This window comes from Pristiophorus japonicus, unplaced genomic scaffold (assembly GCF_044704955.1).
Source record: "Pristiophorus japonicus isolate sPriJap1 unplaced genomic scaffold, sPriJap1.hap1 HAP1_SCAFFOLD_717, whole genome shotgun sequence".
NCBI classification, from domain to species: domain Eukaryota; kingdom Metazoa; phylum Chordata; class Chondrichthyes; family Pristiophoridae; genus Pristiophorus; species Pristiophorus japonicus.
Window position 1 is genome coordinate 178,329 of NW_027254632.1, and position 24,866 is coordinate 203,194.

General features: G+C 46.4%; 1 pseudogene; it reads left to right on the top strand.

Annotated features, from left to right (window-relative positions):
• The window catches only part of LOC139256379 (zinc finger protein 91-like), a 73,106-nt pseudogene that overhangs the window by 27,845 nt on the left and 20,395 nt on the right, over positions 1 to 24,866 (top strand).

Consider the following 24,866-nt stretch of genomic DNA (forward strand, 5'->3'; position numbering starts at 1 on the left):
GTGAAATTAGGGCAGGTGACCAAAAGCTTGGTCAAAGAGGTAGGTTTTAAGGAGCATCTTAAAGGAGGAAAGAGAGGTAGAGAGGCACAGCGGTTTAGGCAGTGAGTTCCAGAGCTTGGGGCCTCGGCAACAGAAGACAAGCCACCAATGGTTGAGTGATTATAATCAGGGATGCTTAAGAGGGCAGAATTAGAGGAGCGCAGACATGGCGGGGCTGGGGGCGGTGGGGGGGGGGTTGTGGGGCTGGAGGAGATAACAGAGATAGGGAGGGGTTAGCTATGGAAGGAACTCTAAACAAGGATGAGAATCTTGAAATCGAGATGTTGCTTAACTGGGATCCAATGTAGGTCAGCGAGCACAGGGGTGATGGGTGAGCGGGACTTGGTGCGAGTTAGGACACGGGCTGCTGAGTTTTGACTGAGCTCAAGATTATGTCGGGTTGAATGTGGAAGGCCAGCCAGGACTGTGTCGGAACAATCAAGTCTAGAGGTAACCGAGGAATGAATGAGGGTTTCAGCAGAGAATGAGCTGAGGCAAGGGCGGAGACCGCCGATGTTATGGAGGTGGAAATAGGCGGTCTTGGTTATGCTGGGGATATGTGGTCGGAGCATTCTGGGAAGATCATCTGCCATTTTCATAGAATGAAAAAGCGCAGGAGGCCATTCGGCCCATCATGCCTGTGCTGGCTCTATGGTAGAGCTATCCAGTTTGTTCCACTCCCCTGCTCTTTCCCCATAACTCTGCAAATATTGTCCCTTTAGTATTTATCCAATTCACTTTTGAAAGTTATTATTGAATCTGCTTCCACCACCCTATCAGGCAGTGCATTCCAGATTGCAACAACTCGCTGCTTATAAAATGTTTCCTCATGTCGCCTCTGCTTCTTTTGCCAATCACCTGAACTCTGTGTCCTCATGTTACCAAACCTTCTGCCACTGGAAAGTGTTGCGCCTTATTTAGTCTATTAAAACTCTTCATGATTTTGAACACTCTATCAAATCTCCTCTATACCTTTTCTGCTCCAAGGAGAATAACCGCAGCTTCTCCAGTATCTCCACATAACTGAAGTCCCTCATCCTTGGTACCATTCTAGTAAATCTCTTCTGCACCCTCTCTAAGGCATAGACATCCTTCTGAAAGTGTGGTGCCCACAATTGAACACAATGTGTCAGCTGAGGCCTAACCAGTGTTTTATAAAGGTTTAGCATAACCAAACATCAAATGCTGATATTTCTGTGATGGAGTTTAGACGGACGAGGTTTATCCAGTCAGTTGGATGTGAGCTGAAACATGTGCACTTGGAGCGGAGAGCCAGGGACACGCTGTGTAACCGGGCACAGTCACTCTGCACAGCCCACATATCACAAGTTTTCCACTTGGCCCAAAAGGAATATATTAAGTGCAACAATCCATTTGATTTGACTTTAAATAGTTTTGTTTATAAATTTAATCATGCTTCTCTAATTTTATTTATTAATTCAGATGCACGGCCTCATTTTATTTTTTCCTCTGAGCCCCTCAACTTCATCTGGCAGTATAATGTTGGCGAGTGGTGATTGATTGCCCTGGGAACCAACAGGAAGAGAGCTCAGAGGCCGGAGGGCCCAGGGAGCAGCGTGTTCTACAACCAATCGCAGTGCTTGAGGGGTGGATCCTGAGTCGGCCTGTCAGGTGAGTCAGTGTGAACCCCTGTTAAACAATTCCCTTGAGAAGGTGATGGTGAGCCGCCTTCTTGAACTGCTGTAGTCCGCGTGGTGAAGGTATTTTCACAGTGCTGTTAGTGAGGGAGTTCCAGGATTTTGACTCAGCGACGATAAAGGAACAGTGATATATTCCCATCAGGATGGTGTCTTGGTGGCTTGGAAGGGAACGTGGAAGTGGTGATGTTCCCATGTGCCTGCTGCCTGTGTCCTTCTAGCTGGTAGAGGTTGTGGGTTTGGCAGCTGCTGTCGAAGAAGCCTTGGGGAGTTGCTGCAGTGCATCTTGTAGATGGTACACACTGCAGCCACAGTGCGCTGGTGGTGGTGGGAGTGAATGTTTAAGGTGGTGGATGGGGTGTCAATGAAGCGGGCTGCTTTGTCCTGTATGTTGAGCTTCTGAGTGTTGCAGCTGCACTCTTCCAGGCAAATGGAGAGTATTCCATCACACTCCTGACTTGTGCCTTGTCGATGGTGGAAAGGCTTTGGGGAGTCAGGAGTTAAGACACTCGCTGCAGATTACCCAGCCTCTGACCTGCTCTTGTAGCCACAGTATTTATGTGGCAGGTCCGTAAGGAGATAAGACACAAGAAATAAGAGCAGGAGTTGGCCATTCAGCCCCTCGAGCCTGCTCCGCCAGTCAATAAGATCCTCTGCCTCAACTCCACTTTCCTGCACTGTCCCCATATCCCTTGATTCCTTTTAATATTCAAAAATCTATCAATCTCTGTCTTGAATATACTCAACGACTGAGCCGCCACAGACCTCTAGAATAGAGAATTCCAAAGATTCACCACCCTCTGAGTGAAGACATTTCTTCTCATCGCGGTCCTAAATGGCCAACCCCTTATTCTGAGACTGTGACCCCTGGTTCTAGACTCCCCAGCAAGGGGGGAAACATCCTCCTTGTATCTACCCTGTCAAGTCCTGTAAGAATTGTGTATGTTTCAATGAGATCGCATCTCATCTAAACTCTAGAAAATATAGGCCTAGTCTACTCAATCTCTCCTCAGAGGACAATCCCCCTATCCCAGGAATCAGTCTGGTGAACCTTTGTTGAACTCTCTCTGTGGCAAGTATATCCTTCCTTAGGTAAGGAGACCAAAACTGTACACAATACTCTCGGTGTGGTCTCACCGTGGCTCTATATAATTACAGCAAGACATCTTTGCTCTTATGCTCAAATCCCCGTGTAATAAAGGCCAACATATCATTTCCTTTCTTAATTGCTGACTGTACCTGCATGTTAACTTTCAGTGATTTGTATGCAAGGACACCGATCACCAACATTTCCCAATTTCTCACAATTTAAAAAAATACTCCGCTTTTCTATTTTTCCTACTAAAGTGGATAACCTCACATTTCTCCACATTATATTCCACTTGCCATGTTCTTTCCCACTCACGTAGCCTGTCTATATCCCCTTGAAGCCTCTTTGCAGCCTCCTCACAACTACATTCCCACCTAGCTTGTGTCATCAGCAAACTTGGATATATTACATTTGGTCCCCTCATCCCAATCATTGATATATATTGTGAATAGCTGAGGCCCCAAGCATTGATCCTTGCGGCACCCCACTAGTTACAGCCTGCCAACCTGAAAATGCTTTTTAATTTGGACCCCAACTCCTGAAACTCTTTCAGCAGAACCTCATTCCTAGTTCTACCTATGTCGTTGGCTCCTACATGGACCACGACAACTGATCCTCCCCTTCCCACTCCAAGTTCTTCTGCAGCCGTGAGGAGATTCTTTAACCCCGGCACCAGGCAGGCAACACAACCGTCAAAAATCCCGGTCGCGTCTGCAGAGAACAGTATCTATCCCTCTGACTATACTGTCCCCTGCCACAACTACATTCCTTTTCAAAGTGTCCAGGTAACTCTCCCCCTCCCGGATACCCTGCAATATCTGCACCTCAGACTCCAGCTCAACAACTCTGAGCTGAAACTCCTCAAGATGCAGGTACTTCCTGCAAAGGTGTTTGTCCGGGATATCACAATGCTCTCACAAACTCCCACATGCTGCAATTGTGGCACACCACCAGCACTGTCAGCCTTGTATCACCTTGTTCTATTTAATTAAATATAATTACATTTGTATTTAAAGTAACTTAGTTTACAGTTTAGTTCTTTGACTTCTTACTTGATCTGCATTTAGTAATGGATAATGACATTAAATATCTACCTGTAACACAAAACACTACAAACAGTGTGGGCAAAAAACTGCAACTCCTTCCCCCTCTTCTCCCAATTCCCACTCTTTCCAAGTTCCCAAATAAACCATTCTGTTTAAGTGCACTCCGTTTAAGACCGCTCTGTGCAGACCACTCAAGGAGTGGTGAGGGAGTCCACAACATGGGGAAATAACCTTCAAATCAGAGCTAGGCCGTTCAGGGTGATGTCAGGAAGCACTTCCTCACACAAATGCTGAGAGGCTGTTTCTCTTGGCTCAGAGTCCAGAACTAGGGGGTCACAGTTTCAGGCTAAGGCCCAGAGATGACCGAGATGAGGAGAAATTTCTTCATTCAGAGGGTAGTGAATCTTTGGAATTCTCTGCCCCAGATGCTCAGTCATTGAGTATATTCAGGGCTGAGATCGATAGATTTTTGGACACTAAAGAAATCAAGGGGTACGGGGATAGGGCGGGAAAGTGGAGCTGAAATACAAGATCAGACTTGATCTTATTGAATGGTGGAGCAGGCTCGAGGGATCACATGGCCCACTCCTGCTCCTATTTCATATCCTCTTATATTCTTCAAGGATAGTGGAAATCCAGAACTCTGTTCCCAATAAAACTGAGGCTGGGGGATAATTGAAAATTACAAAACTGAGATTGATGGATTCTCCTTAGGCAAGGGTATTAAGGGCGATGGAACCAAGGCAGGTAGACGGAGTTAAAATACTGATCAGCCATGATTTAATTGAATGGCGGAACAGGCTCAAGGGGCCGAATGGCCTTTTCCTGTTCCTATGTTCCTACAGTGATGACATTTGCAAACTCCTTTTACAGGGGATTAGGTGGTGAGGATATGCAGACGGGATTAAACCTGGGTCTGTCCTGTTAATGTGACTCAGTCACACTTGGCGTTACCTTTACCCACTGAGCCATTGGGAGGAGGGATCAGTGACCCTGCTGGAAAATGCACGTATGAGGCCTCGGGTGAGGACAGTGGAATAGCCTGTCGACACTCACTGTCGAGGTTCACACATGGAGATTGGGCACATGGATCACATATTAGAGAGAAACTGGTGAGTGTAGAACTGAACCCAGCCAGAGTCAGCACCTTCAGGGGAGGAGAGGGAGGGGAACCAGTGAGTGCAGAACTGAACCCAGCCAGAGTCAGCACCTTTAGGGGAGGAGAGGGAGGGGATTCAGTGAGTGTAGAACCGAACCCAGCCAGAGTCAGCACCTTCAGGGGTAGAGTGAAGAGAAGGGTAAAATAGTAGCAATTTGTGCAATGTGCCTTGTTCTCTCCCTGGATCTTAAACTACTGAACTCACTCTTCCTCTAAAACTTCAGCTTGGTGGCCCTCAGTCCCAACTCCTTCATTTACCTCCTCTTCTCTCCTCCTCTTTCCCCCTTGGTTGTGTTCCACACTCTGGGCCCTGGGCCTTCCCCGGGGATTCTCTGTATGAACAGGGCGGGATGTGTGTTGAGACAGGATGTCCCAGCTCTCCACCTTTAAAGGGACAAGGAGAGGACCAGCTGGGCTGAATGGCCCTGTTTATGACATCACTGCAGTGCCTAGCAACCAACCTCCCTGAGCTCTGCTCATTATGGGTTGGCAGTGTTTGATGGGACAGTGTAGAGGGAGCTTTACTCTGTATTTAACCCATGCTGTACCTGACTGCAGAGTGCTTCAGGCAGACAATATGATCTCAGAATACCCCATTCCCCAGCGCTGACATCTGTCACCTCGATGTGAACATCATTTAACACAAAGATAAGAAAAACGCATCAGTTCCTCCCCCGGACACAGAGTGTCCCAAACATTGTTGTACAGTGTGCTCGATAGTTCCTCCCTGGGTCTGAGCCTTTTGGTGATGATTTGAATTTGATGTCCTCGAGTTACTGACTCTCCAACTGGTGGAAATAGTTTTTCCTCATTTACCTGATCAAACTTTGAACACCTCCCTCAGATCTCCAATTACCCTTTGTTCTAATGAAAAGAGCCCCAGTTTCTCCAATCTCCCCTGATAACTAAAGCCTCTCTTCCCTGGTATCATCTCAGTGAATCTCTCTGCACCCTCTCAATGGCCTCCACATCCTTCCTGGTGTAAGATCCCCAAAACCTGACACAATATTCGAACTGCAGTCCAACCAATGATTTGTACAGGTTTACATGACCTTTGCCCTTTTGTACTCCACAGCCCTATTTATAAAACCTAGGATCCCATGTGTTTTTTAACCACTTCATCAACTTGTCCTCCTACTTTTAAAGATTTGTGTATCTGAACCCCTTGTAGGTTTTAGAGATAACATAAGAACATAAGAATTAGGAACAGGAGTAGGCCATCTAGCCCCTCGAGCCTGCTCCGCCATTCAATAAGATCATGACTGATCTGGCCGTGGACTCAGCTCCACTTACCCGCCCTCTCCCCGTAAACCTTAATTCCCTTATTGGTTAAAAATCTATCTATCTGTGACTTGAATACATTCAATGAGCTAGCCTCAACTGCTTCCTTGGGCAGAGAATTCCACAGATTCACAACCCTCTGGGAGAAGAAATTCCTTTTCAACTCGGTTTTAAATTGGCTTCCCCGTATTTTGAGGCTGTGCCCCCGAGTTCTAGTCTCCCCGACCAGTGGAAACAACCTCTCTGCCTTTAACATAACATGGCTAAAATACATCTCATGGGATTAAGGGTAATATATTATCATGGATTGATGATTGGTTAATGGACAGAAAACAGAGTAGGAATAAACGATACTTTTTCATAGAATCATAAAAATGTACAGCACAGAAGGAGGCCATTTCGGCCCATCGTGTCCGCGCCAGCCGACCAAGACCTTTGCTTAAAAAGGGAGAAAGGGATAGACCAAATAATTACAGGCCAGTCAGCTAACCTCAGTGGTGGGAAAAGTATTGCAAAAAATCCTGACGGAAAGAATAAATCTTCATTTGGAAAGACATGGATTAATCAAGGACAGTCAGCATGGATTTGTTAAGGGAAGGTCGTGCCTGACTAACTTGATTGAATTTTTCAAGGAGGTAACCAGGAGGGTCGATGAGATCAGTGCATATATTGTCGCGTACGTGAATTTTAGCAAATCTTTTGATCAGGTCCCACATGGCAGACTGGTTACGAAAGTAAAAGCCCATGGGATCCAAGGTAAAGAGGCAAGTTGGATCCAAAATTGGCTCAGAGGAAGGAAGCAAAGGGTAATGGTTGATGGGTGTTTTTGTGACTGGAAGGCTGTCTCCAGTGAGATTCTGCAGGGCTCAGTGCAGGGTCCCTTGCTTTTTATGGTATGTATCAATGACTTAGACTTGAATGTTGGGGATATGATTAAGAAGTTTGCAGATGACACTAAAATAGGCTGTGTAGTTGATAATTAAGAAAGCTGCAGAACAGTGACAAATGGAATTCAATCCGGAGAAGTGCGAAGTAATGCATTTGGGGAGGTCTAACAAGACAAAGGAATACACATTAACTGGTACGGCATTGAAAGGTGTAGAGGAACAAATGGACCTTGGAGTGCAGGTTCACAGATCCCTGAAGGTAGCAGGCCAGGTAGATAAGGTGATTAAGAAGGCATGTGGAATACTTACCTTTATCAGTCGAGGCCTGGAATACAAGAGGCAAGGACGTATGCTTGAACTGCATAAAACACTGGTTAGTCTGCAGCTGGAGTAGTGTGTGCAGTTCTGGTCACCATATTACAGGAAAGGGTGCAGAGGAGATTTACCAGATTGTTGCCTGGTCTGTCGAACTTTGGCTATGAGGAAAGATTGGATAGTCTAGGTCTGTTTTCTTTGGGACAGAGCAGGCTGAGGGGAGACCTGATTGAGGTGTATAAGATTATGAGGGGCCTGGGTAGAGTGGATAGAAAGGACCTGTGTTCCTTGGCAGAGGGTTCAACAACCAGAGGGCCAGATTTAAAGTAATTGCATGGAAGTATAGAGGAGACATGAGGGGAAATTTATTTACCCAAAGGGTGGTGGGAGTCTGGAAACATAGAAACATAAAAAATAGGTGCAGGAGTAGGCCATTCGGCCCTTCGAGCCTGCACCACCATGCAATAAGATCATGGCTGATCATTCACCTCAGTACCCCTTTCCTGCTTTCTCTCCATACCCCTTGATCCCTTTAGCCATAAGGGCCATATCAAACTCCTTCTTGAATATATCTAACGAACTGACATCAACAACTCTATGCGGTAGAGAATTCCACAGGTTCACAATTCTCTGAGTGAAGAAGTTTTTCCTCATCTTGGTCCTAAATGGCTTACCCCTTAGTCTTACTCTGTAACCCCTGATTCTAGACTTCCCCAACATTGGGAACTTTCTTCCTGCATCTAATGGTCAGAATTTTATATGTTTCTATGAGATCCCCTCTCATTCTTCTAAACTACAGTGAATACGGGCCCAGTCGATCCAGTCTCTTCTCATATGTCAGTCCTGCCATCCCAGGAATCAGTCTGGTGAACCTTCGCTGCACTCCCTCAATAGCAAGAACGTACTTCCTCAGATTAGGAGACCAAAACTGAACACAATATTCTAGGTGTGGCCTCACCAAGGCTCTGTACAACTGCAGTAAGACCTCCCTACTCCTATACTCAAATCTCCTAGCTATGAAGGACAACATGCCATTTGCCTTCTTCACCGCCTGCTGTACCTGCATGCCAACGTTCAATGACTGATGTACCATGACACCCAGGTCTCGTTGCAACTCCCCTTTCCCTAATCTGCCTTCATGTTTTTGCCACCAAAGTGGATAATCTCACATTTATCCACATTATACTGCATCTGCCATGCATTTGCCCACTCACCTAACCTGTCCAAGTCACCCTGCAGCCTCTTAGCATCCTCCTCACAGCTCACACAGCCACCCAGCTTAGTGTCATCTGCAAACTTGGAGATATTACACTCAATTCCTTCATCTAAATCATTGATGTATATTGTAAATAGCTGGGATTCCAGCACTGAGCCCTATGGTACCCCACTAATCACAGCCTGCCATTCTGAAAAGGACCCGATTATCCCGACTCTCTGCTTGCTGTCTGCCAACTAGTTCTCTATCCACGTCAATACATTACCCCCAATATCATGTGCTTTAATTTTGCACACCAATCTCTTGTGTTGGACCTTGTCAAAAGCTTTTTGAAAGTCCAAATACACCACATCCACTGGTTCTCCCTTGTCCACTCTACTAGTTACATCCTCAAAAAATTATAGAAGATTTGTCAAGCATGATTTCCTTTCATAAATCCATGCTGACTTGGACTGATCCTGTCAATCCTTTCCAAATGCGCTGCTATTTCATCTTTAATAATTGATTCCAGCATTTTCCCCACTACCGATGTCAGGCTAACCGATCTATAATTCCCTGTTTTCTCTCTCCCTCCTTTTTTAAAAAGTGGTGTTACATTAGCTACCCTCCAGTCCATAGGAACTGATCCAGAGTCGACAGACTGTTAGAAAATGATCACCAATGCATCCACTATTTCTAAGGCCACTTCTTTAAGTACTCTGGGCTGCAGACTATCAGGCCGTGGGGATTTATCAGCCTTCAATCCCATCAATTTCCCTAACACAATTTCCTGACCAATAATAATTTCCTTCAGTTCCTCCTTCTCGCTAGATCCTCGGTCCCCTAGTATTTTCGGAAGGTTATTCGAGTCTTCCTTCGTGAAGACAGAACCAAAGTATTTGTTCAATTGGTCCACCATTTCTTTGTTCCCCATTATAAATTCACCTGATACTGACTGCAAGGGACCTACATTTGTCTTCACTAATCTCTTTCTCTTCACATATCTATAGAAGCTTTTGCAGTCAGTTTTTATGTTCTCAGCAAGCTTCCTCTTATACTCTATTTTCCCCCTCCGAATTAAACACTTTGTCCTCCTCTGCTGGATTCTAAATTTCTCTCAGTCCTCAGGTTTGCTGCTTTTTCTGGCCAATTCATATGCCTCTTCCTTAGACTTAACACTGTCCCTAATTTCCCTTGTTAGCCACGGTTGAGCCACCTTCCCCGTTTTATTTTTAGTCCAGACAGGGATGTACAATTGTTGAAGTTCATCCATGTGATCTTTAAATGTTTGCCATTGCCTATCCACCACCAACCCTTTAAGTATCATTTGCCAGTCTATTCTAGCCAATTCACGTCTCATACCACCGATGTTACAAGGCATTAGCTAGAATCTAACACCCCTTTCCTTTTCTGCTTCTCTACTGCTTTTACATTTTTACCATTTAATGTACTTTTCCTCACACATTTTGGGACAAAGAAATATCACCTCACATTTATCTCGGTTACATTTCATCTGACATCTACCCACCCTATTTACTAACCTGTGTATTCATACTGAAACTACTTACAGTCATTTCACAGTTGGCCATCGTCCCTTTTTTGGTCTCCTCTGGAGATTTTGATCGTGTGCCCCATATATCCAAGCCCAGATCATTTCTCTATATTGAGCAGAGCAATGGTCCCAATACTGACCCTGGGGACACCACTGTTTACATTCCTCCAGTCTGAAAAACCTCCATTAACCACTACTCTCTGTTTTCTGCCCTTTACCCAACATCCTCTCCACGCTGCCCCACTCCCTTTAATACCGTGATTTGATCAACAAGCCTCCTGTCCGGCACCTTATCAAACACCCTTTGACAATCCATCTACACAACATCCTCTGCATTTCCTTTCTCACTGCACTGTGTTATTTCCTCAAATAATCCCTGCTGTCTGTCCTGCACTAATCTATTTCACTACCAAATGTTGCAATGTTTGCTCCACCCCACAGGGTTTTTATTGTTGAAAGCCACAACAGAAAGGTCCACAAAGCGGCGACTCGTCAGGGAGCGTCTGCAAATGAAGCAGAAACATGGAGTGGTCAGGGAGCATCTGTAAATGAAGGAGAAATGGTGACAGACCGGTCTGTAAATGAAGGCGAATTGGTGATTGGTCAGGGAGTATCTGTCATTGAGGGAGAAATGGTGAATGGTCAGGGAGTGTCTGTAAATGAAGGAGAATTGGTGATTGGTCAGGGAGCGTCTGTAAATGAAGGAGAATTGGTGACAGACCAGGGAGGGTCTGTAAATGAAGGAGAAATGGAGACTGGTTTCCCTCTCTCTCTCTTGTCCCCTGTCATATGCAATGTGTGTGGAGGATTTTTATGAAATCGGATCAAAAAAGATAAATTATGCAGAAACTAACTGATTTCACATCTTATGTGATATAGTTATATTATGGGATGGTTCAAAGGAACTTCTTTGTCCATATTTGTAAAGCAACAAAGAATGGGCGGGGCTTCAGGGTCCCAGTGACCGGGAGAGAAAATCATTGACTCATTGATTTTGTTCTCACTCTGCACACAGGGGCTTTCTCAGCATCTCTCCTGAAGGCACTGGTAAATGCTGGGGAGACAGTTTACAGCCCATAGAATTGTAACAGATGGGCCCAGATTTAGATCCCCTTGTTCTCAGAGCTGCTTAAGTCCCACTCCAGAGACTTGAGCACAAAAATCCAGGCTGGCACTCCAGTGCAGCACTGCACTGTCAGAGATGTCGTCTCTTGTGATGCGACGTTAAACCGAGGACCCGGCTGCAACTAGAGTAGATTTAAAAGATCCCATGGCACTATATCGAAGAAGAGCAGGGGAGTTACCTCGGTGTCCTGGCCAATATATATCCCTCAATCAACATCACTAAAATACGTTATCTGTTCATTGCTGTTTGTGGGAGCTTTCTGTGCACAAATTAATTGCCTCATTTCCTACTTTAAAATCGGAAATACAACACCTGCCCTTTCACCTCCTCCCTTCCCACCGTCCAGGGCCACAGACACTCCTTCCAGGTGAAACAACGATTTATTGTACTACTTTGAATTTAGTATACTGTATTCGCTGCTCGTGATGCAGTGTCCTCGACATTGGAGAGACCAAATGCAGATTGGGTGATCGCATCGCGGAATACCTTTGTTCAGTTGCAAGCATGACTCTGAGTTTCCGATCGCTTGTTACTGAAATTCTCCGGACCACTCCCACTCTGACCTCGCTGTCCTCGGCCTCCTCCACTGTTCTAATAAAGCTCGAGGCACAGAATTTCATCTTCCGGACTCAACATTGAGTTCCACAATTTCACAACACCATAACCACCGCTCCCATTGTTTAGCACAGCAGCTGTTGGTAATGATCTCCTATTGCCATTTACACCTCCTCCAGACCCATCTTTTGTTTCTTGTCCCATCACCATCTCCTTTTGCCTTGCTCCATCATCCCTTTTGTCATTTAATCACTCCTGTCTTTCCTCCCCTTTCCCTGCCTCTGCACTTATTTAAAACTTATATTCAAGACTGAGATAGATAGATTTTTGGAGTCTCGGGGAATCAAGAGATAGGGAGATGGGGCGGGAAAGTGGAGTTGAGGTTGATGATCAGCCATGATCTTATTGAATGGCGGAGCAGGCTCGAGGGGCCGGAGGGCCGACCCCTGCTCCTATTTTCCAGTTCTGATGAAAGGAAAGTGACCTGATACCTTAACTCTGTTTCTATCTCTACAGATGTTGCCTGAGTATTTCCATTATTTTCTGTTACATTTCAGGTTACCAGTGAGTGTAGAACTGAAACCTGCCAGAGTCATCACCTTCAGGGGAGGAGAGGGAGGGGAACCAGTGAGTGTAGAACTGAAACCTGCCAGAGTCAGCACCTTCAGGGGAGGAGAGGAAGGGGAACCAGTGAGTGTAGAACTGAACCCAGCCAGAGTCAGCACCTTCAGGGAAGGAGAGGGAGGGGAACCAGTGAGTGTCGAACTGAAACCTGCCAGAGTCAGCACCTTCAGGGGAGGAGAGGAAGGGGAACCAGTGAGTGTAGAACTGAACCCAGCCAGAGTCAGCACCTTCAGGGAAGGAGAGGGAGGGGAACCAGTGAGTGTCGAACTGAAACCTGCCAGAGTCAGCACCTGCAGGGGAGGAGAGGAAGGGGAACCAGTGAGTGCAGAACTGAAACCTGCCAGAGTCATCACCTTCAGGGGAGGAGAGGGAGGGGAACTAGTGAGTGTAGAACTGAACCCAGCCAGAGTCAGCATCTTCAGGGAAGGAGAGGGAGGGGAACCAGTGAGTGTCGAACTGAAACCTGCCAGAGTCAGCACCTTCAGGGGAGGAGAGGAAGGGGAACCAGTGAGTGTAGAACTGAAACCTGCCAGAGTCAGCACCTTCAGGGGAGGAGAGGAAGGGGAACCAGTGAGTGTAGAACTACACCCAACCAGAGTCAGCACTTTCAGGGGAGGAGAACCAGTGAGTGTAAAACTGCACCCAGCCAGAGTTGGTGGTGAAAACTGGGAGCGGAGGACAAACTGTCTTGAGACGTGCGATGTGTTTGGCTTTCAGCACAGGGAGGAGGGAGAGTGCGGAACGGGGATTTGCAGCTTTGGGGAAACAAGAGAGGAAAGAATGTTCCATAGAAACTAGAATTGTCTGTTCTGTACTTAGTGATGAGTTCTGTAATCTCCTTTTACAGAGTATTAGAAGGGGAGATTTTCAGACAGGAAACAAAAACCAAACATCACATCAAGATCTGACAGAGTCACTTGATTCCTCCGGACCTGAATATCATCGGCCTTTGAATATGGCAGGAAAATGATTTGCTTGTTCTGTCTTTAGGAAAAGATTTCACAAATCGGCGTGACTAGAGAAGCACCGAGACACACACACCCGCGTGAGTGTTCCAGTGCACTGACTGTGGAAAGAGCTTTAACCAGTTACACAACCTGAAAAAACATCGCACCATTCACAGCACGGAGAAACCATTACACGTGTTGTGTGTGTGGACGAGGCTTCAACTGATCATCCAACCATGGAGAGTCACAAGAACACCTGCACCACGGAGAAACCGTGGAAATGTGGGGACTGTGGAAAAGGATTCAGTTACCCGTCTGAGCTGGAAACTCATTGACACAGTCACACCGGGGAGAGACCGTTCACCTGCCCCATGTGTGGAAAGGGATTCCCTTCATCATCAACCCTGCTGACACACCAGCGAGTTCACACTGGGGAGAGGCCATTCACCTGCTCTGTGTGTGGGAAGCGATTCACTCAGTCATCCAGCTTGCTGACACACCAGCGAGTTCACACTGGGGAGAGGCCATTCACCTGCTCTGTGTGTGGGAAGCGATTCACTCAGTCATCCAACCTGCTGACACACAAGCGAGTTCACACTGGGAAGAGGCCTTTCACCTGCTCTGAGTGTGGGAAGGGATTCACTCAGTTATCCCACCTGCTGACAAACCAGGGAGCTCACACTACAGAGAGACAGTTCACCTGTGAGTGTGGGAAGGGAATCAATTTGTCATCCGACCTGCTAAAGCACCAGCGAGTTCACATTGGAGATAGACCGTTCACCTGCTCTGAGTGTGGGAAGGGATTCACTCAGTCATCCAACCTGCTGACACACCAGCGAGTTCACACTGGGGAGAGACCATTCACCTGTTCCGTGTGTGGGAAGGGATTCACTCAGTCATGCAGCCTGCTAACGCACCAGCGAGTTCACACTGGGGAGAGGCCGTTCACCTGCTCCGAGTGTGGGAAGGGATTCGCTCAGTCATCCAGTCTGTTGAAACACCACCGAGTTCACACTGGGGAGAGGCCATTCACCTGTTTGGAGTGTGGGAAGGGATTTACTAGTTCATCCAACCTTCTAACGCACCAGCGTATTCACACTGGGGAGAGACCGTTCACCTGCTCTGAGTGTGGGAAGGGATTCATTAGTTCATTTAACCTTCTATCGCACCAGCAAGTTCACACCACGGAGAGTCCATTCACCTGCTCTGAGTGTGGGAAGAGATTCACTCATTCATCCATCCTGCTGACACACCAGCAAGTTCACAAGTGACTGCAGGGGTGGGAGTCTACTATTATTGCTGCTGTTAATCACATCCCGGCTGAACCATGTTCATTCTGACAGTTGGGGTTTGTTTCTGCTGATGTTAATAACCCCTGTAACTGGGCTGCTGTTTAATATTTTGATATTTCAAATAAAACAGTGTCGATATTTAATGTTCCAAGATAAGAGGAGACTAATTGATGTCCTGTTACTGACTGCTCCATTTTGGGCCTTTTCTCCTTTCTAATTCTAGATTATTTCAGTTCTCAAATCTGTTCGTTACTCTCATAGACAAGTCCCAGCTCCCCCTACCTTCCAGAGTGCCTCTCCTTGCCTTGGTATCCAGGGACAGGCTCGGTAACATGCCCGGGATCACTAAACACAAAACACAGTTTGTTAATCACGTTCAGCTACTGGACTTAGCATGTGCCCCACAGCATCTCTCTCACCTTCGATGTGTGAATAAATCATCATGCCTGCAAACCTCGTCTTGAATTTAAATCCACTCAGCAAATGTATTTAACAAAACAAGTAAATACATCATGGTCCAATAATCCAACTCCTTATTGACAGCAGGAAGTCTGTTGTCTAACTCCTCGAGGAAACAAAATAAAGAGCCCAAATGTAAGAGCCCCTCGAATCCTTTAATACCTTTCAAATCATGACCAGTTCTTTCTTATTGTAGAATTCTCCGTCCCTGTGGGAGTCAATATCGGTCAAAAACTGCTGATTGAAAAAGAGAAATTTTTTTAGAAGTTTCCAGAGTTTTAAGCTGACCCGTTACTTCTCTGAGAATCTCCAAGGAGACTCTTTGATTTGAACACATCTCTATTTTATATCCACCATTAGAGTTACGGGGAATTCGAATACATGACCACTCAAATTTAAAAGAGCCCGTCAGTCACATACAGACTGAACCAATCACACAGCTCGGTGTCAGTATGAACTATTTCTCTCACCAGCCTGTAAATGAAACCTGTAATACTGAGGCTAAAATTCCCCCTCCGTGTGCCGGGGGTGCAGGCAGTGCTGGGCAGAAGGAGCAGCAAACTGGCTTCAGAGCTGACTTTTCCCTTTTCCGGTGTTTTGCGATGAGCATATGCTGGGGCCCAGTGAGCTTTCACTGCTCCTGACAGGGTAGATGGAGAGAGAATGTTTCCCCTCATGGGGGAATCCAGAACTAGGGAGCATAGTTTCAGAATAAAGGGTCGCCCAATTAAAACAGAAATTAGGAGGAATTTCTTCTCTTAGAGGGTCGTGAATCTTTGGAATTCTCTACCCCAGAGAGCTGTGGAGGATGGGTCTTTGAACATATTTAAGGTGGTGATACAGATTTTTGAAGGAGAATGGAGTCAAGGGCTTGGGGAACGGGCAGGGAAGTGGAGTTGAGACCAAGATCAAATCAGCCATGATCTTATTGAATGGCGGAGCAGGCTCGAGGGGCCAAATGGCCTACTCCTATTTCTTATATTCTCCAGGATATTTCCAAGCATGTTCTCACTGCCCCTGGAATTCTAACACATTGACCCCTGGGTGTGAGGCCAGCACTCTGTGCCGTTAAACACTGGTGTGAAGCCGAGTCCTGCAGGCACACAGTCACTAGGAGCAGTTTCTAACGGTCTAGAGTGACCTTTTTGGGTGATTAGTCCCACTTTTGGGCTGGTTGTGGTTTCTTCCCGCTTCCCGTTCCCTTGGATTGCATTTTTATTTGTTCCCTCTGGTTTGGTTTCACTTTCATTGCTGGACCCACCACTCAAAGCACTTCGATCTGCCCCTGGGAATGAGCAGATTCCTCTCTCATTTCCCACACTGCACCGTCTCGCCTCCTCTTTCCCCCTTAGTTGTGTTCCACACTCTGGGCCCTGGGCCTTCCCCGGGGATTCTCAGTATGAACAGGGGGGTTGTGTGTTGAGACAGGATGTCCCAGCTCTCCTCTTTCCCCCTTGGTTGTGTTGCACTCTGGGCCCTGACCCTTCCCCGGGGATTCTCAGTATGAACAGGGGAAGTGTGTTGAACAGGATGTCCCAGCTCTCCTTCTCTTTCCCCCTTGGTTGTGTTGCACACTCTGGGCTCTGGCCCTTCCCTGGGGATTCTCAGTATGAACAGGGGGATGTGTGTTGAGACAGGATGTCCCAGCTCTCCTTCTCTTTCCCCCTTGGTTGTGTTCCACACTCTGGGCCCTGGCCCTTCCCCGGGGATTCTCAGTATGAACAGGGGTGTGTTGAACAGGATGTCCCAGCTCTCCTTCTCTTTCCCCCTTGGTTGTGTTCCACACTCTGGGCCCTGGCCCTTCCCTGGGGATTCTCAGTATGAACAGGGGAAGTGTGTTGAGACAGGATGTCCCAGCTCTCCTTCTCTTTCCCCCTTGGTTGTGTTCCACACTCTGGGCCTTGGCCCTTCCCCGGGGATTCTCAGTATGAACAGGGGAATGTGTGTTGAGACAGGATGTCCCAGCTCTCCTCCTTTAAAGGGACAAGGAGAGGACCCGCTGGGCTGAATGGCCCTGCTTTATGACATCACTGCAGTGCCGAGCAACCAACCTCCCTGAGCCGGAGCCGGAGCCGGAGGTTGTTGTTCGGGGCCTGAGGCCCACAGCGGGTGTGTGTGAAGCGGATAATGCAGAATGTTGTCTCTTGGACGGGCGGGGCCTGGGCCCGCACTCGGTGTGTGTGATGCCCGCTGCCCGCGGCCCCCCCGGGGTTTATTAACCCGCTCCCTCCCTCCGCCCATCTCTCACCTGCTGCCTCAGACACAGCCGCCCCACCGCGCATGCTCAGCTCACATTGCCCGGGTGATTGACAGCAGCTCCGGACCAATAGAAAGAGCGGGGGCGGGGCTGGAGGATCGAGCGGGCAGTTGGTCCTCCAACCAATCGGAGTGTGCGAGAGGCGGGGCTGAGCCTGGTTGTGGGCGGGGCCGAGCCCGGGTGTTGCGGCCAATGACCAGACTGACGGACCTGGGCGGCGCCACAAGATGTTCCCCCGGGATCACAGCAGCTTCTCACTCACCGGCCGCGGGCCCTCAATAAGCTGCTAACCGGCCCAATGATTCAGGCCTGAACAGCAGAGATCCTGCGGGATCCTTGTCCCATCCGTCAATCACATCATCCTGCTGAAGGAAAGTTCCAGAACAAACCGCCTCAAACTGCCCGCCCAGCACCACGTGGGCTCGGCCTGACTGACAGGAGCTCGGACCAATAGGAAGAGCCCCGGCGGAGATGGGCGGAGCGAGCTGGCGACGGGTCCTCCAACCAATGGCGGCGCAGCAAGGGGGCGGGGCCTGGTGTCCAGCTCAGGTGTGCGGGGGCCGATTGTGACGCGGTCCCCAGGTGAGAGCAGTTGAGTGAGCCCAGAGCTGGGACTGGAATCTGGGAGAGGGACCACAGTGAGCACAGAGCTGGGACTGGAATCTGGGAGAGTGGCCACAGTGAGCACAGAGCTGGGGCTGGAATCTGGGAGAGAGGTCACAGTGAGCCCAGAGCTGGGCTGGAATCTGGGAGAGAGGTCACAGTGAGCACAGAGCTGAGGCTGGAATCTGGAAGCGGGGCCACAGTGAGCACAGAGCTGGGACTGGAATCTGGGAGAGAGGTCACAGTGAGCACAGAGCTGAGGCTGGAATCTGGAAGCGGGGCCACAGTGAGCACAGAGCTGAGGCTGGAATCTGGGAGAGAGGTCACAGTGAGCACAGAGCTGGGGCTGGAATCTGGGAGAGAGGTCACAGTGAGCACAGAGCTGAGGCTGGAATCTGGAAGAGGGGCCACAGTGAGCCCAGAGCTGGGGCTGGAATCTGGGAGAGAGGTCACAGTGAGCACAGAGCTGGGGCTGGAATCTGGGAGAGAGGCCACAGTGAGCACAGAGCTGGGGCTGGAATCTGGGAGAGAGGCCTCTGAGCACAGAGCTGGGGCTGGAATCTGGGAGAGGGGCCACAATGAGCAGCTTTTCGAAGGGCCAAAGGGATAGCAGCTTCACCATACGAGCTTATTTAAATACTAATTGCCTGCAGTTTCAGAGGCAGCCTCGGTCACTCTGCAAAAACTGTTCCATAATGGCTCGGAATTTGCGGCCAGTGGCGAAGCGAAGAATTTCACCCCCAGCCCCGAAGTAAGCTTCGCACAAAAATGTGGCAATCTCTGTGTCAAGAAGTTTAGGTTTTCTGACATGTAATTCAAATCAAGAGAGTACAGTGGGAATCTCCTAGCTGCTGCAATATCAACAAGCTGTCTAAACATCCAATCTAAATGCAGAATTTTCACAGGCCGTGAACAAGGAGGTGGCTAAGCTCTTCAAATTCTAACTTAAAAAATGTTAGAGCAAAACAGAAATTGTGGCTTGCACATGGGGAAATGACAAATCTGAAATAAAGGTGAACTAACTTTTTTTTAAAGTTACTTAACAATTTTATTTTTTTATTAAAATGGATAAATTTGACACTGCCCAACCTTTTTCTTTCTTAAGCAGTCAGCACGCTGTTAAAATCCCAGTTATACCTAACTTTTAATGGAGAATTTAACAGCGGTATTTCTGCGGAAGAGCAGTAGTTTTCATCAGTTTCCCAGAGTCGAGAGAATTCCATGATTGCCAACTCTGCGCTGGGGAGAACATCACATCCTGTGGGGGAGCAGTGAATGACAGACCACAACTTTAGTATTTACGCATTATGTTGCAGATGCGCTAAATCCTGAATTACCGTCAGTTTCAAAGGCAGAATGACAGCGAAATGACAACCAATACCACAGGTGATCTGGATATTATCACATTGCTGTTTGTGGGAGCTTGCTGTGAGCACAAATTGTATGTCATATTTCCTACATTTCTAAACTTAATTGGCTGTAAAGCACTTTGGGACATCCTGTGGCCATGAAACGTGCTCTTTTTCTTTCTTAACGCTGATTGATTTGACGTTATCGCGCTCACCAGGTGGCACGTCAATCGATTCAACAAACTCACAAAGATACATAAGTTTGGTGCGTAACTTTATTAGTCCAAAGTCCATCACTAAGGCTGACTCGGTCGCACCACTACTCACCAATCCCATCTGGAACAGTCTAGCCCAAGGATGTAGTTCAACATTAGATCCTACTTCACACCATTCATGATTCCCAAGGCCCAGGATTGCCTTTTCTGTCTCGATATTTGTCTGTATCATTTGCACTATGTGTTTCTGGGGTATCTTAATTCACTCAATTATGAGCTTTAAAGTCATCGACAGGGGAGGTGTATAGTGTCCCAGATGCGGAATGGCTCGAATGGCTTCATCCTCCAGAGGCTGTCTTATCTACAGACTAGTGGCATTATGATGATGTACCAGTACCAATGTTTTAGCACCGATAGGCATGTTCCTCAGTGAAATCAAGCAAAAGTGATGTTTTAGCATGGGGCTTCGGGTTGAACCCACAATCATATACGTGGCAGCAGTAGCCACACAAAACTGTCCTTTTCCTTTATACATGGTATTAGTTTGGTCTTCGCCATATTTAATTATTCCAATCTGGCATTTTGATGATTCTTTGTTGAGGGTGAACCCACAAGCTGGAACAGTGTGTTGATGGACTTTGTCACAACTACAAACCCATGTTATCCCTTTCAGAGTACACCACTGCATATCTGGTGCTATCCAAGTTCCTCCCTTATTAATCAGATATCTTGGATACTCCCCATACTGTTTATGGATCAGACCTAGCTCAGAGTCTACCAACATTGCAACCGATTCTACCCTTTACACCTTCCAATGTGTCGTTTCATTTCCATTTTTCCTTAACAAAGACAAGACCGATCCCACTAGTCTAATATCTTCATTTCTTTCCCGTTCCCTGGGGGCCAAAGACCCCATTCTCATTTTCTGCATCACATCATAGTTTATGTCTTGGTTCCTTTAAAGCATTTGTTCTTCTTGAATAAACAAAGGGGTTTGACTACCCTCTATGTTGCCAAGTCCATTCTGTACCACATTCATCACAAAGGTCACACAGAAGCTACACACGATAGATAGAAACATAGAAAATAGGTGCAAGAGTAGGCCATTCCGTCCTTCTAGCCTGCACCACCATTCAATATGATCATGGCTGATCATGCAACTTCAGTGCCACTTTCCTGCTTTCTCTCCACATCCCTTAATCCCTTTAGCTGTAAGGGCCACATCTAACTCCCTTTTGAATATATCTAACGAACTGGCCTCAACAACTTTTTGTGGCAGTGAACTCCACAGGTTCACAATTCTCTGAGTGAAGAAGTTTCTCATCTAGGTCCTAAATGGCTTACCCCTTACCCTTGGTTCTGGCCTTCCGCAACTTCGGGAACATTCTTCCTGCATCTAACCTGTCCAATCCCGTCAGAATTTTATATGTTTCTATGAGATCCCTTCTCATTCTTCTAAATTCCAGTGAACATAAGCCTACTCAATCCAGTTTTTCCTCATATGTCAGTCCTGCCATCCCGGGAATCAGTCTGGTGAACCTTCGCTGCATTCGCTCAATAGCAAGAATGTCCTTCCTCAGATTAGGAGACCAAAACTGCACACAATATTCCAGGTGTGGCCTCACGAAGGCCCTGTGCAACTGCAGTAAGACCTGCCTGCTCCTATACTCAAATTCTCTCGCTATGAAGGCCAACATGCCATTTGCCTTCTTCACCACCTGCTGTACCTGCATGCCAACTTTCAATGACTGATGTACCATGACACCCAGGTCTCATTGCACCTCCTCTTTTCCTAATCTGTCACCATTCAGATATTATTCTGCCTTCCTGTTTTTGCCACCAAAGTGGATAACCTCACATTTATCTACATTATACTACATTTGCCATGCATTTTCCCACTCAGCTAACCTGTCCAAGTCACCCTGCAACCTCTTAGCATCCTCCTCACAGCTCACACTGCCACCCAGCTTAGTGTCATCTGCAAATTTGGAGGTATTACATTCAATTCCTTCGTCTAAATCATTAATGTATATTGTAAGTAGCTGGGATCCCAGCACGGAACCTTGTGGTACCCTACTAGTCACTGCCTGCCATTCTGAAAAGGACCCGTTTATTCCTACACTTTGCTTCTTGTCTGCCAATCAGTTCTCTATCCACATCAATACATTACCCCCAATACCATGTGCTTTAATTTTGCACACTAATCTCTTGTGTGGTACCTTGTCAAAAGCCTTTTGAAAGTCCAAATACACCACATCCACTGGTTCTCCCTTGTCCACTCTACTAGTTATATCATCAAAAAATTTTAGAAAATTTGTCAAGCATGAGTTCCCTTTCATAAATCCTTGCTGACTTGGACTGATTCTGTCACTGCTTTCCAAATGTGCTGCATTACATCTTTAATAATTGATTCCACATTTTCCCTACTACTAATGTCAGGCTAACTGGTTTATAATTCCCTGTTTTCTCTCTCCCTCCTTTGGGAGTGGGGTTACATTAGCTACCCTCCAATCCATAGGAACTGATCCAGAGTCTATAGAATGTTGGAAAATGACCACTATTTCATCCACTATTTCTAGGGCCACTTCCTTCAGTACTCTGGGATACAGACTATCAGCCCCTGGGGATTTATCGGCCTTCAACCCCATCAATTTCCCCAACACAATTTCCTGACTATTAAGGATTTCCTTCAGTTCCTCCTTCTCGCTAGACCCTCGGTCCCCTAGTATTTCTGGAAGGTTATTTGTGTCTTCCTTAGTGAAGACAGAACCAAAGTATTTGTTCAATTGGTCTGCCATTTCTTTGTTCCCCATTATAAATTCCCCTGATTCTGACTGCAAAGGACGTACATTTGCCTTCACTAATCTTTTTCTCTACATATTTTTAGAAGCTTTTGCAGTCAGTTTTTATGTTCCCTGCACGCTTACTCTCATACTCTATCTTCCCCCTTCTAATTAAATCTTTGTCCTCCTCTGCTGAATTCTAAATTTCTCCCAGTCCCCAGGTTTGCTGCTTTTTCTGGCCAATTTATATGCCTCTTCCTTGGATTTAGCACTATCCCTAATTTCCCTGGTTAGCCACGGTTGAGCCACCTTCCCCGTTTTATTTTTATGCCAGACAGGAATGTACAATTGTTGAAGTTCATCCATGTGATCTAAAATGTCTTCCATTGCCTATCCACCTTCAACTCTTTGAGTATCATTCGCCAGTCTATCCTAGCCAATTCACGTCTCATACCATCAAAGCTACCTTTCTTTAAGTTCAAGACCCTAGTCTCTGAATTAACTGTGTCACTCTCCAACTTAATAAAGAATTCTACCATATTATTTTACAACCCTCTGAGAGAAGAAATTCTTCCTCAGCACAGTTTTAAATGGGTGGCCCCTTATTCTAAGATTATGCCCTCTAGTTCTATTCTTCCCTATCAGTGGAAACATCCTCTCTGCATCCACCTTGTCAAGCCCCCTCATAATCTTATATGTTTCAATAAGATCACCTCTCATTCTTCTGAATTCCAATGAGTAGAGGACCAACCTACTCAACCTTTCCTCATAAGTCAACCCCCTCATCTCCGAAATCAACCTTGTGAACCTTCTCTGAACTGCCTTCAAAGCAAGTATATCCTTTTGTAAATATGGAAACCAAAACTGCATGCAGTATTCCAGGTGTGGCCTCACCTATACCCTGTACAACTGTAGCAAGACTTCCCTACTTTGATACTCCATCCCCTTTGCAATAAAGGCCAAGATTCCATTGGCCTTCCTGATCACTTGCTGTACCTGCATACTAACCTTTTGTGTTTCATGCACAAGCACCCCCAGGTCCCGCTGTACTGCAGCACTTTGCAATTTTTCTCCATTTAAATAATAACTTGCTCTTTGATTTTTTTTCTTCCAAAGTACATGACCTCACGCTTTCCAACATTATACCCCATCTGCCAAACTTTTGCCCACTCACTTAGCCTATCTATGTCCTTTTGCAGATTGTTTGTATCCTCTTCACACATTGCTTTTCCTCCCATCTTTGTATCACCATAAACCTTGGTTACATTACACTCGGTCCCTTCATCCAGGTCGTTAATATAGATTGTAAATAGTTGGTGTCCCAGAACTGATCCCTGCGGTATCCCACTAGTCACTGTTTGCCAACCCGAGAATGAACTATTTATCCTAACTCTCTGTTTTCTGTTAGTTAACCAATCCTCTATCCATGCTAATATATTACCCCCAACCCCATGAACTTTTATCTTGTGCAATAACCTTTTATGTGGCGCCTTAACAAATGCCTTGTGGAAGTCCAAATACACCACTCACTTGGATCCATGCTTTGATATGGAACCTGTTAGGTATGGCCTCCTTGTCTCCCACCTTCAGCATGTAGCTGATTTTTATACAGCCATGGCCACTTTGTCCAGACAAAGACAGACTGATATTTTTTGTTTTTGGCCTCCCTACAAGCTTTCTTTGTTCAGTACTTAGTGGAGGCCTTGAAACTGATGACCATTCTCGCTGTAAGGAAATCCTAATTTGATCAGCATGCTCTTTACTTTTAATATTAATGCCTCTGGCAGGTAGCAATGTGTTTAACTCTATCCTGATTATTTCAAAGTTGGTTTCTCTCTGGAGAATGTGTCATAGCCTTGATGGTTTAAAAATCTGTCTCACCTGAGACACAGTAGCCATTTCATGTTGTACTGTTGTCGATAACTGAGCACGTCTGAGACTCGTTTGTTCACACACACACACACACACACGAGTATCTTAATATCATGCCATAACATCTGATCCAAGCCATTCTCGGGCTTTCAGGTGATCTTATCAAAAGATCGTAGGGTGTCTGCAGATCTTTGCTCATCTCCCTTTGCATGGTCCCGATGTCTCGGGTAATGGCCAAGCTATCAAATTCAGTTTCCTTATTGTTCAGTATAGGCAATGAGACAAACACCCCAAGAGAAAGCTTATCAATTTACTACACTTCTCTGACTTTCACAAGAATTTACATTAACATTAGATTGCACCCAGGTGATTTATGCCAATTCACCAAATATCAATGATTTAAAAAAATTCCCATTTGATGGTGTAATTTTCCTGGTTTCATCTTATATCCTCACTCATGTCCTCTCATTCAATTTTATGGAGTGTTCACTGGGCCCCAGAGGAACTTTACTGTCTAATACAATATTATCATAATATCTTAAAATATAGATCAAACATTCCC